General features: G+C 30.4%; 1 non-coding gene across 1 annotated transcript; it reads right to left on the reverse strand.

Moving 5' to 3' along the window:
- Positions 1–4441: 4441 nt before the first annotated feature.
- Positions 4442–4513, reverse strand: TRNAD-GUC (transfer RNA aspartic acid (anticodon GUC)). Its single transcript has one exon. It is a non-coding gene; the product is annotated as a tRNA-Asp (tRNA).
- Positions 4514–12624: the final 8111 nt, after the last annotated feature.

Raw genomic sequence — 12624 nt, forward strand, 5'->3', positions numbered from 1 at the left:
GAGCTTTTGCCTAGCTATTGTCTTTGACTAAGCAATCTTAGGTCTGCGCATCTTAAACTGCTAGAAATACAGCCATTTAATTCTTGACCAAGTCTTAATTTATATGAGCTTCTAATTCTGATTAAATCCAAATTGAATCATAATTAGTTTTGACAAGTTATTTAATCTGTTATAGAAAATTAGGTTCGAATCCTACAAAAATTCGAAACGAAATATTTACGTTGGTTTTTTTGAGTAAAGGGATTTTTTTTTCAAAAACTGGACAAAATTGGAACAAAAAACTTAAATTTTTTTTTTGCTACCAAAAAATCCTCCTCATAAAGGAATTATTAAAAAGCCCTTCAAGATATCGCGCCCATAAAAATATTTTTTTATTAATCGTAATTCCATTTCTTTAACCATCTCATGAGTCCTCTCAATGTTAAAAAAAGAAAGAAAAATCAGAACGAGAAGGCAGTGATGTAAAAAATTAAAATTGTACATGAAATGCACCCTAACCAATTTGAAAACGAGACTCATAAAAAAAATCTTAAGAACGACACCGAGAGTTTTACTATAAAAAAAAAAAAATGTTTTTCCGATCCTTCTTATTTTTTTTTTTTTTAATTTTTTTCACGAGCATTTTTTTATCGTTTTGTAATAAAAAAATATAAAAGAAATGTGAAATCAAAAAGGCGAAAAAATGAATTGTGCAAAGCGCAATCACAAATATTTAAATAGGCGAGTAAGGATAATGAAATGGGATGAAATGTTTATCCATAAACGAATGAAAAATTGAGCATAAATCATAAATTTTATTGCTGTAAAGAAAATATAATATGATTCTCAAGATGACAGAGGATATAAAAATGTTCTTAATTTTTTTTACTTTCGGATGACTAAAAAAAATTAATTTTAATATTTTTAATGACTTTTTTGTCTGTTGTGGGAATTACGTAACGGAATTTAAGGCTTAGCGATTAAAATAAATGGAAATTTAATCATAAAAAAGTTTCAAAATTTAATTGAAATTTTAACGGTTTTTTAAAATTTGAAAGTTGTTTCATAAATTTTTTGGAAATTTTCACTTGTGAAGTATATAGAATTTTTCAAAAAATTGCGTTGTTTCCAATTTACCAAATTCCCATATTTAGCCCACAAATTCAAGCCTTCCCAACACCTTAAACCCCAATTTCCGCCAATCCATCTTTCAGGGTCATTGTGCGTTTGTGGTCGACATTGATGCAATTACTAAAGATTGATTAACAGAGGCAGTGGTGGGCTGGAACAATTTACTATTATACTATGGCAGCTATTTGGAATTATCAGGAATTATCAGGACTCAATCAGGACTCAAGAATGTTTTAAGCGGTGGTTAATAGGTTTAAACTGTTATCCTCCATCATGGGCCTTTCTGTAAGGCTTTCGTATATGTATTGTATTCATCCCATAAAACTGACCCGCAAGAGCGCCACCTCTTTTTTGGAAGTTGGTTCGATTCCTGTTTTTATTTAAGTTCAATTTTAATTCAAATTGTATGAAATCTATTGCTGCACATGAAAATAGAATTTTTGGAAATTCTATTGCTTAAATGGCAACTACCCTCTGAAAATAATAAGCAAGCATCCCCAAGTACCAATTTGGACGTTCCCTAATATAAATAACTAAATTTGCCAAATTCAAATTAAAGAGTTGACGTAGATTTGTGGTTGATTATGCAACACATTGGTTTAGTATAGTATTTGAAGTCTTTATTTGAGACTAAGCTTTCAGTATTGTTCTTTAATATGCCTCTGAATCAGTTGTTGTATAAATCCCATAAGTGGAACTCGAAAGGTGGCGCTTCTCTTTTTTACCCTACGTGTTCTGGTGCTTTTTTTGAAATTTAGGAATTTACGTATTGAGGTTCAAATCCTTAAAATTTTTTGTGAACTTTCAGAAGATTACCTTAACAGACAATGAGCATATCTATCTCATTGAGCAAGCTTATGAAAGTACTCATTCAATTTGGTAAAGTATCCATTTCGTGAGTATTTTCCATGTCTATTCTAATTGATATAATTTTAATTTAGCCTTACTTAGTTCTGCAATTGATATTTAACGTTAAACTAGAGTGGCCAGAGGATTTTCACAAAATATTGGGACACTTTTAGAAAAAATTGGGACATTTGAAAGTTTGGCACTATTCGGGTACTTTTAGATTATTTTAAGTCTTAATATTCAAAGAAATAGTTGAATTACGGAATAAAAATTCCAAAATGTGGAAGGAGTTATTTAGCGTCCCGGCAAAAATACAGTAATGACCCCCAAGCCCTTTAAATACCCAATTACGCCAACCTCAGCCATCAAGGGTTGCAACCAGTTTGTGGTCGAAACTGTTGTGATTACATGTTTGATGTTCAGAGCTTGCTCTGTTCTTGGTACCTTGTCTATTGGACCCCTTTAGTTGCTTAAACTGAAATCTAGTAGATATTGTGTATTACAAATCTTTAAAATCAAATGAATGTTCCACGTTTCCCATGAATTTTTTTGGTGATTTTTTTGTGGTTTTTTTTTCAATTTTTTGTAGGTTCGAATCTCAAAATTTTGTGTTGAGTGGGGTAAATCGAATAAATGTGTTAATTAACTTCGACAAAACTATCATATTCTCTGATTTTTTGTTCGGTATTGTGCTTAATGAATTGATAGTTACATATATTTGACAATTACTATCCAGAAAATTGGTCATTCAGTTATTATGCTCCGTATAAGCACGAAGCAGTTCTTTAATTGTTGACCCCCCTCGCCCTTTTAAAAATCGGAAAAGTTCGTAGTTTAAATCCTAAAATTTGTCAATTAATTGACGTAAGAAATTGAAGATTCTTAGAAAGTTTCGAGTCATGATCGGGTTCAATTCCCAAGAATGACAAAATACGGTTGTGTTGATGACCTTGTTCTTTTTTAAGCAATTTTTGATTTTATTTTTTTTTTTAAATCTAAAATTTCAGCATTAATAACATTCATTTCCAACAATCAATCTAATCATTAACTAGAACATCCATAAAACTTCATAAAAACCAATTTATTAAAATTTAATCCAAAATTTGTCACATAAAATTCATTTTTACAGCTCATGTTGAATGAGGGTTATTAGTTTTTCAGATAAATAAATCTCGTTGAATCCACACACAAAAAAGAAGAAGCAGCAAAAAGTCGTAAAGATTTTTATGACATCCACATGCATTTTAACAAATAAGTTTTGCAGCTACTGCTGCATCCGCATTACATTCAAAAGAAAATCAAAGTCAAATATTTGGAAATGAGAAGAATGGGACCATAAAAGTTGTATGACTGACTGGCATTATTAGCTGCTGGATATGCCATAAAAATTAAAATTATTTGATAAATTTTTATATTTATTGAATGAAAAGCCATAAAATCATCTTTAAGCATCCACGAGACTGCATAAATTTCATTTATTGGACATAATTCATGTCTAATTAAATGCATTTTTATGCTCATCATTTTGATTAATAAATGAGAATATTAAGGAATAGATTTTCATGACATTTTAATGTCTGATCAACCTTTTAGGGCATTTTAATTTACATCCACAGTCATGTGAGTGAGTTTTGCCATCCACAATAAGCCACAACGAGGATGATGAAAAGCAAATATTTAATTAACATTTTCCATTAATGTTGCCACTTCCAATGCATAGGATTGTACTGGATAGACGTGGGGGTCATTCAGCTATGATGTTTGGGATTTGAACCCCTTCCTTACTCAATTACTCTATATTCATCCACAATAGTCGTCAACATTATGTCACACATCCCTACCCACCCTAAAAATACTAAACATCATTCATGGATGTACCCCACACCTGACGCTTGATATTGTTGTTTGCATAGGATAATGTACATGCAGTTCTTATGTTAGATTCATAAATTCAGACATGATATGTACGCATCATAAATGCAAAATAAGATTATCAAAATACACTTTCATGCCGAGTTCCTTCAACTCTTCCCTAACATTCAGTAACTCATATCATCATGCATGATGTCTCATTTCATAATTACTAATCCCCCAGAAATAAATAAAAAGCCATAAATGCTCGGGTTGATATGAATATTTGATATATTTTGGTAAGTAAATAAAGCATTAGCATTTAGAAAATTCAGGTTTTTTGGATATTAGATGTTGACTGTGCTGTACTTGTCCATTTGTTTAATTTTTCCGACTCAGACTTTTCCTTTTTTAATTGCTCGAAGGTAAATGCTGCTCATTTAATTAGCATGTAGTTCATTTTATGGACATTTGTACAAATAAATCTATCTGTGATGTTTAGGAACAAGTTTTCATACTAATTTGATGATGATGTCAAGAAGTCAGCTGATAAAAAATTTATAGAGCTAAAAATAGCTCTTGCTGTTGCTGAGCACACAGAAAATAATTGAAAAAGTTGCAAAAAAGAAACCTCCCCGGCCGGGAATCGAACCCGGGTCTTCCACGTGACAGGCGGAGATACTCACCACTATACTACCGAGGATTGTTATTTGATGAGTTAATTTTCGCAAATGGTCTTTTTAAAGTAGTAAGCAGTGTTGTTTGAATAATTTTGAAGTGTCAATTGCTTTAATTATAGATAAGATAATTGCTGTTTGGCTCATCAATTTGTCAGCTGTGTCAATATTCAATGATAAGAATGTAAAGGTCTTGAACAAATTTTGAAATAATTGCAATTTTAAAATAGATTTTTAGTTTGCATGACAACTAGAGGTGTCGTACTCTACGAAACCTAACCATAATAAGTGACAAAATTTCAAAAAAAAAAAAAAAATGCGGAAGAGTTGACAAAATATATAATAATAGATTGAGGGTATCAATTTTCACCAAACTCTACTGCCATTTGTCAAATTTAGCCAATTCTGGTCACATTAAGTGTAAATTTTATTTTTTTACTATTTTTCAAAAAGAGTTAAATCCTTTTATCCCTTTTAACATTTTAAAACTGATTGAAAAAAGTTGTCCTTTTATTGTCACGTACTCAAAATTGTGGCAATTTCTAGCTTTTGTTGAAAATTGTTGGAAATGCAACCCTTCTTCCTACATGCCCTGAAGTGTCGACACAGATTTTTTTTTATAATTCGCAAATTCCTTTTTATTGATTTTATTTGCTTGAAAAATAATTTTTTTATCTGACATTGTGCATCAAAGGAATTCCCAATCAATTATTGAAATCCTCTCAAAAAGTTATTTCAATCAAAATTGAGTAAAAAAGTGTGTCCTCGACCACCGGCTTCCTATAAATCCGATAGATTTTTATAAATTGGGAAATATGAGATTTTATGGTTTTTTTGTTTATTTACTTACTGGTCCACATACGTGCGTGCGTGCACATATCATACACATTTTTCATGACTGATTTGAGATAAAAGTCAGTTTTTTTTAAACAATAATTGCAATTATTTTTGTTTATTTTAAACTTTCTAAAATAGAAACCTTTTAAAAAATATATCAAAGGATATACCTTACAGACATCATGTCGATATCATCTAAAAACTCAATTACTTGCTGTATTTTTTCAAATATTTACTTTTAAGATTTTTTCGTATTTTTTTTTTCCCTCCTTTTAGCAATATTGAGGATGGCAAGGATAATTTACTTGGTCAAATAATTCAAGCATCATAAAGTTACCCTGAATATTTGGATGAACAACAAGATGTACATTTGCACACAGGTTGCTATAGATGAGTATCACAATTTACTGAGCGTTGTTTGATGTAATAAAATGGATGAAAAGTATGGAAGCGTCTTATTGTGTCTTGTTGTCAATTTTCTACGCACTTGGGTGTTTTGATGAAAGGGTATACAGCATGTGGTACGTATTATGCCATGAGTGTACTATATTTCTCTACCTTTGTACCTATGGATAAGTTGAGTGGATAAGGAAGCTAGAGTTCTCAATATCCCTAATTGGCAGAAGTTATCAAAAGATAGAGCTGTCTACAGACGTTCTTTAAAAGCGGCAATGGACCCCCGTGTGCCCTAGCCAAGGAAGTAAGTAAGTAAGTACTAAATATGCATTTTAAAGGCTTTCTAGGTGCTTAATGGGTCTTCTATTATACAGAAAAAGGTCTGAGGTCTATTTCTAGTGCAAGCTAGGGTAGCTTACTCTATAAACTGTTAATTTTAAGTAGAACTGTGAATAAAGTCCATTGATTTTTAAATTAAAGGTATAGTGACCTAATGTACCCTAAAAATCGATCCTTGAATATGATTTTATTAAGGAATTGATTATTTCTACAAGATTTTCAGAATTAAGTGACTATGTGGCATAGGGAGGTATATAGGTATATAAGGTATACATATATTGGACAGTTTGCTCAGCACTCTCATTCCTTCAGTTACAACTGACCCATATTACTAGCTAGACGCGAAGGGAGGTGTAACAAGAATGTGGAAATTGACACCTTTTCCTAAGATGAGGAATAGGACAAATTGACCTTGAATATGTCATTAACTAGATTCTTGTGGCATATAAATATCAAGCCTTAACAGACAATGAGCATACTCACCTAAATGAACTTGCTCATGGGTATTTTCAATCAACTTAAGCGAGTATATCCAATTTAATGAACATCCTCATGAGCATCTTCCTTGTATGTTCAGCATAGTCTACAAAATGCTCTTCCTAACCTTCCAATAACCCACTTACTCTTACTTGTACCCTCAAATTTCATTTCTCTTCTTTTTTTCATCCAAATAAACTCGCAAAAATTCAATCATGCGAGAAAAAGCAACAAAGTTGATTTCTTTTATTTGAGAGGTTCATGGAAATGGCAAATGCGAAAAAATTTCTAAATTGAATAAGTTGAAAATCAAATTAGATGAGAAATGGATGAAAAGACAAGAAATAGAGAGATGTAGATTTGAAATCGGGGGAATGTTGAGAATTTTTGATACTGAAGTCAATTACTTACTTTTTTGGAGGAGTTGTTTGTAAGTGATGTATATAAGGAAAATGATTGAAATTCTTCAATTGGGGTTAGGGGCCGTTCACTCATTACGTTACGCAAAAAATCGAATTTCTGGACCCCCCTCCCCCCTCGTTACAATATGTTCATACAAAAAAAATTTTTTTGCTTAGGCTGTTACAAAATCCCCCCTAAAAAGAGAACGTAATAAGTGAACGGATTCTCGATGACGAGAGTGAGACCAAGACCGAGACTTCCCGGTTTATAAGCTCGGCCTCGTGAATTTGTCGAAAAAGAGACTTCGAGAAACCTTAATTGGGGTTGAAGATTCAAGGCGTCATCTAAAAGAGTTCATGAATCACAATTGATATGCACAGCTAGCAAATTAAGTGAGTAAGGTTCAAGTAAAGGAAACTCCCAAAAATCCACAAAATATCACACGATCCCGGCCCTTGACATGATTTTTGGAATCTTTTAGATTATTCTTAAGCCAATCATGGGCAATCTGTGTATCGCGGCCAACTGGTGTGGTGTCAATAGTTTTTGGAAATACCATGAACCGTATGTTATGTGCAATTTTGGTCAAGATTAGCAACCAAGATGGTTTGACTCATTTTGGGGTCGATATTTTGACGTTTTTGCGAGTTCCCTCGTCTTGAAACAAAGGTTGACAGAAAATTTAATCTGACATGAGACGTCATTTATGAAAAACCAATGAGTAGCCGTTCCCTTACATTCAATTATTACCTAATGCGTAAACTTTTTGACCCCCTCCTTTTACCCCCCTTCCGTAACAAAGTCTATAAGAATTTGAATTGTCTGACGTGCAACAAAATCTCAAAGAACATCACATCATTTATGAACAACCCACAAGTGCATCAAACCTTAATATATATACACACTTAGTTACAGAATATTTAAGAATGTGAAAATTTCAATCAAGAATTTTTGTTAAAATGTCAAAAATTTAACTTGGTATAAAATTCCATCGTTCGAATCCCACCATCCCCTTCTTAAAGCAAATCAATTCATTTCATTTCCCAAAGAACCCAATATCTATTAATTTCTTGCTTATTCAACAAATAATGCAATTGAATGAAAGAAAAATACCGAAAAAAAAGGGCATTTCATGCAGTTAATTAGGTTCTTATGCTGTGCCTAGAATAATGAAAAAATATTTAACGATGTGTTAATAACGGAATTATGTTGATGGGCAATTAAAGTACAATTAAATTAATTTCCAATAAAAATTTGCATCTACATGTAAAATCATGTCTATGAATGGATTTTTTTTTATGCTGCACAGTGAGGATATAGAGATGAATACATTTAGATAAAGGGTTGAATAGGGATATAGAAGGTAGATAGGATATAAATTACAAACTGATCCCTATTCAAAATGCAATAAATTCAATGCACTTCACCATGTTCATTAATAACTTGCATTGATGGATATACAACAACAACACAAAAAAAATGCCATTAATTCTTTTAGGAATAAATCTCTTGATGCTCGGCGTGCATTTTTAATTTCGTTAAATTCTTTCGATGTTATTGAATGGAAATTTTAACTTTGCATGATTTTCAGCACTTGTTTGTCTTTATTGACTAGACATATGTGCTTGAATGAACTGGTGTAATTTATAGATGGAATTTTAGAGGCATTGATGCAATTTAATTTGATGTAATGGACTTTAATAAAGAATATTGCGATTTAGTGTATTTTGAATGAATCAGAATTTGTGAATGTCTTAATGGATTGGAGCTATAAATTTGGATTTGTGCAGCTTTAATGTAGGAATAGACAACGTTTATATTCTAATTTAACTAGATTTAATATGGTGAGTCGAGGTGGCTTGGTAGCGGAATGGTTTCAAACTTAGAAACCTAATTATTGTGATCCCGACCAAGTGGTCAAGGGTTCGAAACTCGACATGATAAACTCTTTCACTTGTCCTTTTTCGAATCATATGCTGTGAAAATTAGGCCTCCCTTTATAGGCTATAGACAACAAGCTGATAAGAATATCCTCAAAGGAGTGGTTCTGATCCAACTATAGGTCTACAGAGTGCAGTAGTCTAGAGCACACTAACTTGTTAGACAATCATTAGCCGCAAAACGCTCTAAAGCTCTGGATAACGAATGTATGTCCTTGTGGTGTCTGAACAGAGTGGACTCTAGAGAATTAAGCCATATATAGGCGATTGTAAGGTCTCTGTGATCGATTGGCTAGACAATAGGCCGGATATACTCATGTATTACTCTTTTAGGAGCTCGTGGATACGATTCCTACCAGAGATCAAGCTCTCCATCCGTTATAAAGAGTGCTTTCGATATAAAAATGATTTGTGCAATGGAGGGGCTTAGTATCTATATTACGGAAGTCCGTAGCTTCACAGAGTTTTCTTTGAATTGTGGGGTTTGGAGGAGTGTGTTAAATCTAGAGGCGTCGAAACCCAAATCTGAAAGGTACCCCAAATCCTAAAAAAATTTAGGACCAAATTAAATTTAAATCCAGGATTCAGGGATTGAGATTTTGTCCCGGGATTGAAATCCCAAGTTCGGAGATATCAAGTTGTAGGTCTACTATCTCTCTAGCTTGCTTGTGGAGTTTGAGTAGGATTTTATCTACTCTTTTAAGTATATATACCCCGACACACCTACGGCCGTCGCCAGTGGTGTTTTTAATGGTAACATTTGATACCACGTGAAGGTACTCACTTGATATTTGGTCTGCTTCATAGTCAGACTTTGAATTTTCAAATCCCTCAACTACATGGAGTACGTGATAATATCATGAATTTGTAACAAAGTGCTACAATGGGGGGAGTGGGAGTTAAAAACATCATTTTTAGAGTTACATCCTAATGTTCAATCAATTTATCCTCCAAAAAATCTAAAACTTGCATCATTTTTTTCCTAACCTGCATATCACTTTGATCATCAACAAATCCATCGAAAAATGTGCAAATTCATATACAATACACAAACTGCATTACAATGTGTCATAAATGCCCTTTGGTCATCATGTCGCACGAGTGAATTTTTTACAAGCCCCCTTAAATTGAGTTAGCATTACATATGACAGATTTTACATCACTCAAAATGCAATTCAGACAAAAGGCATGACTCACACCCCAACAACAAGCATCCCTTAAAAGGTGAATGGCATGTAACTTCAAAAAGTATTTCCGAACAGCAAAAAGGAAAAGAAAAAAAAAATTCAATAAATTTTGCATCCCATTCCAACACTTACATCTAGTCATAAATGTAAAATTATGCAAAATTCATGTTCTATGTACGATAATATTGTTATATCCAATACCCAAAATTTTTCATTACAAAGGCATAGCAGCAGTTACAAAAGAACTACAAAGTTGCATCAAAGAATGTAATCAATGCATTACTTTGTTGCTGATCCAGGCACACTCAATGGATGTGAATTATTTATTTAGCTACCCAAAAAAATCGCCGCAGACTATCTGAACAGCTACAATGTGTCACAAAGTTGGCATCAAGCTATAAAAGCGTTTTTTGTGCAAATTTTTGGATATGCTGCGGAGTTTATCAAAAAAAAAAAGTTTTACATTTTCTATGCCAAAAACTTTGTCTGTGGTTCTCATTATTTTTATTCTATTCGAGCAGTTCCAGCTACGAATATTAGTTGAATTTTCATAATTAAATGTTGATACAATGCAAAGCACATAGCATATCAAATTATAGAGTATAGTATGAAATTTTTCACATTAAAATATATAGAGTGACTATAAAAACTCCTGCTTTACATCCTCACTGGCTTGACTTCAATGGAAGTGTAATAAAAAAGAATTTTAAGAAAAAAAATGTTTAACTTTTTTTGGATGATTAAAAAATATTTGTAAAGGGATGGTGACTTGGAGGTTGCGTTTAAAGTATCAAAATTTATCGTTTTTAATTTGAAATTTTTGTTTTTTAAAATTCTTAAATTTTAAAGTTTTTTATTTTTAAAAAGTTAGGGATTTTTAATTTTTTGAAAAAATATTAAAATTTAAAATTGTCCGGTTAATAAACCGAAATTTTATTTTAAAGTTTTAAAGTTTAAAATTAAAAAATTTGAAAAACTTCACAATTTAAAAATTTTAAATTTCTAATTTTTCATATTCCAAAATTTAAATTTCTAAATATTACGCTTTTCATTAAATTTTAATTTGTTAAATTTTCTAATTTTTTAAATTTAAATGGTGTTTTAAATTTTTAAATTTTTCAATTTAAATCTTAAATTTTAAAATTTTAATATCAAAACTTTACGATTTTCATAATTTTTTATGTTTTTTTTTAAATTTCTAATTTTTTAAAATTTTAAAATTTTTTAAATTTTTAGATTTCTAGATTTTTGAATTCAAAGTTTTATTTTTCTCAATTTATATTTTCAAATTTTTTGAAAATTGAACATTTTTTGAAATTAAACATTTTCGGATTTGAAAGTTTTAAATTTTTCAATTTTTCTTTTTTTGAATTTAAATTTTTTAATATTCAAATTTTTTAAATTCCTAAATTGCAACCTTTTTGAATTTTGGACTATTTAAATTTTTTAATTTTCTTTTAGCGTTTTCAAATTTTTTGAATTGTTTCAAATCTTCAACTTTTTTAGTTTAAAATTGTTTAAATGAAATTTTATTTTTAAACTTGTTTTTCACAATTTTATAAATTTAAAACTCGTTAAATTTTTTAAATTGAAGCACTTTTCAAATTTCATATAATTTCTTGGATTTTCATATTTTTGAACTTTTTTTTGAATTGATTTGTTTCAATTTTTCAATTTTTACAAAATTTCAAGTTCTTAAAATTTTTAATTTTTCAATTTTCTAAATCAAACAATTTTTGAAAGTTAGAAGAATTTTTGAATTTTTCCAAAAATTTTTAAGATTTTAGATTAAAATTTTTAATTTTTCTAATTTTTAAATTTAAAAATCAAGTTTCTAATTTTTAAATTTTCTTTTAAATTGACCAAAATTTTTAAATTTTTAAATTTGAAAAATTTGACATTTTATAATTTTTTTAAATTCTTTTTTAAATTTTAAAATTTTCATTTTTTTAATTTATTTTTTAGAAATTTCAAATTTAATTTTTTAAACTTTTTAATTTTTATTAGTTTATTTCCTCTTGCCTCTACTTCCGTTTATGCCAAAAAATTGTGTATGCTTGGCAGTGCTAAGTATTTCAGATGCTAATGACATCGCTCGTTGTGTCGTTCTTCCGTCAAAAAGAAAAAATCTCTGAATTAATATGTATATGAGGATATATACAGGAGCACATGAAGCGAATCATGCGGTTTAATGGCAGATAGTTAAAATTGTTTTTTTTTCTGTTCCTTACTTTTATTCCATGATTATGCAAATTTTTTTACTCTCTCGTCTATATTTCTCTATGCTGCTGATGATTCCGATTATTTTTTCCGGATAATTTAATTAAAAATCATAAAATGTTTGGGTGATGGTAATGCATTCATATCCTACGTTGACATATACAGTTAAGGAAATTTAATTTTCTCCTTCCATTCACCAAACTAATTTAAAATTTTCAATTGAGAAAATATTTTCAAAATATTTTCCACACATCCACAGTCAGTCACACATGATGGACGAAAAAAATGAAATGAGAATGAAAATTAGTGGAAAATTTAAATTTTCCAAAATAGAAAATG

Source organism: Chironomus tepperi, unplaced genomic scaffold (genome assembly GCF_022539635.2).
Source record: "Chironomus tepperi strain 1889 unplaced genomic scaffold, CSIRO-AGI_Ctep_v1 contig_383, whole genome shotgun sequence".
NCBI classification, from domain to species: Eukaryota; Metazoa; Arthropoda; class Insecta; order Diptera; family Chironomidae; genus Chironomus; species Chironomus tepperi.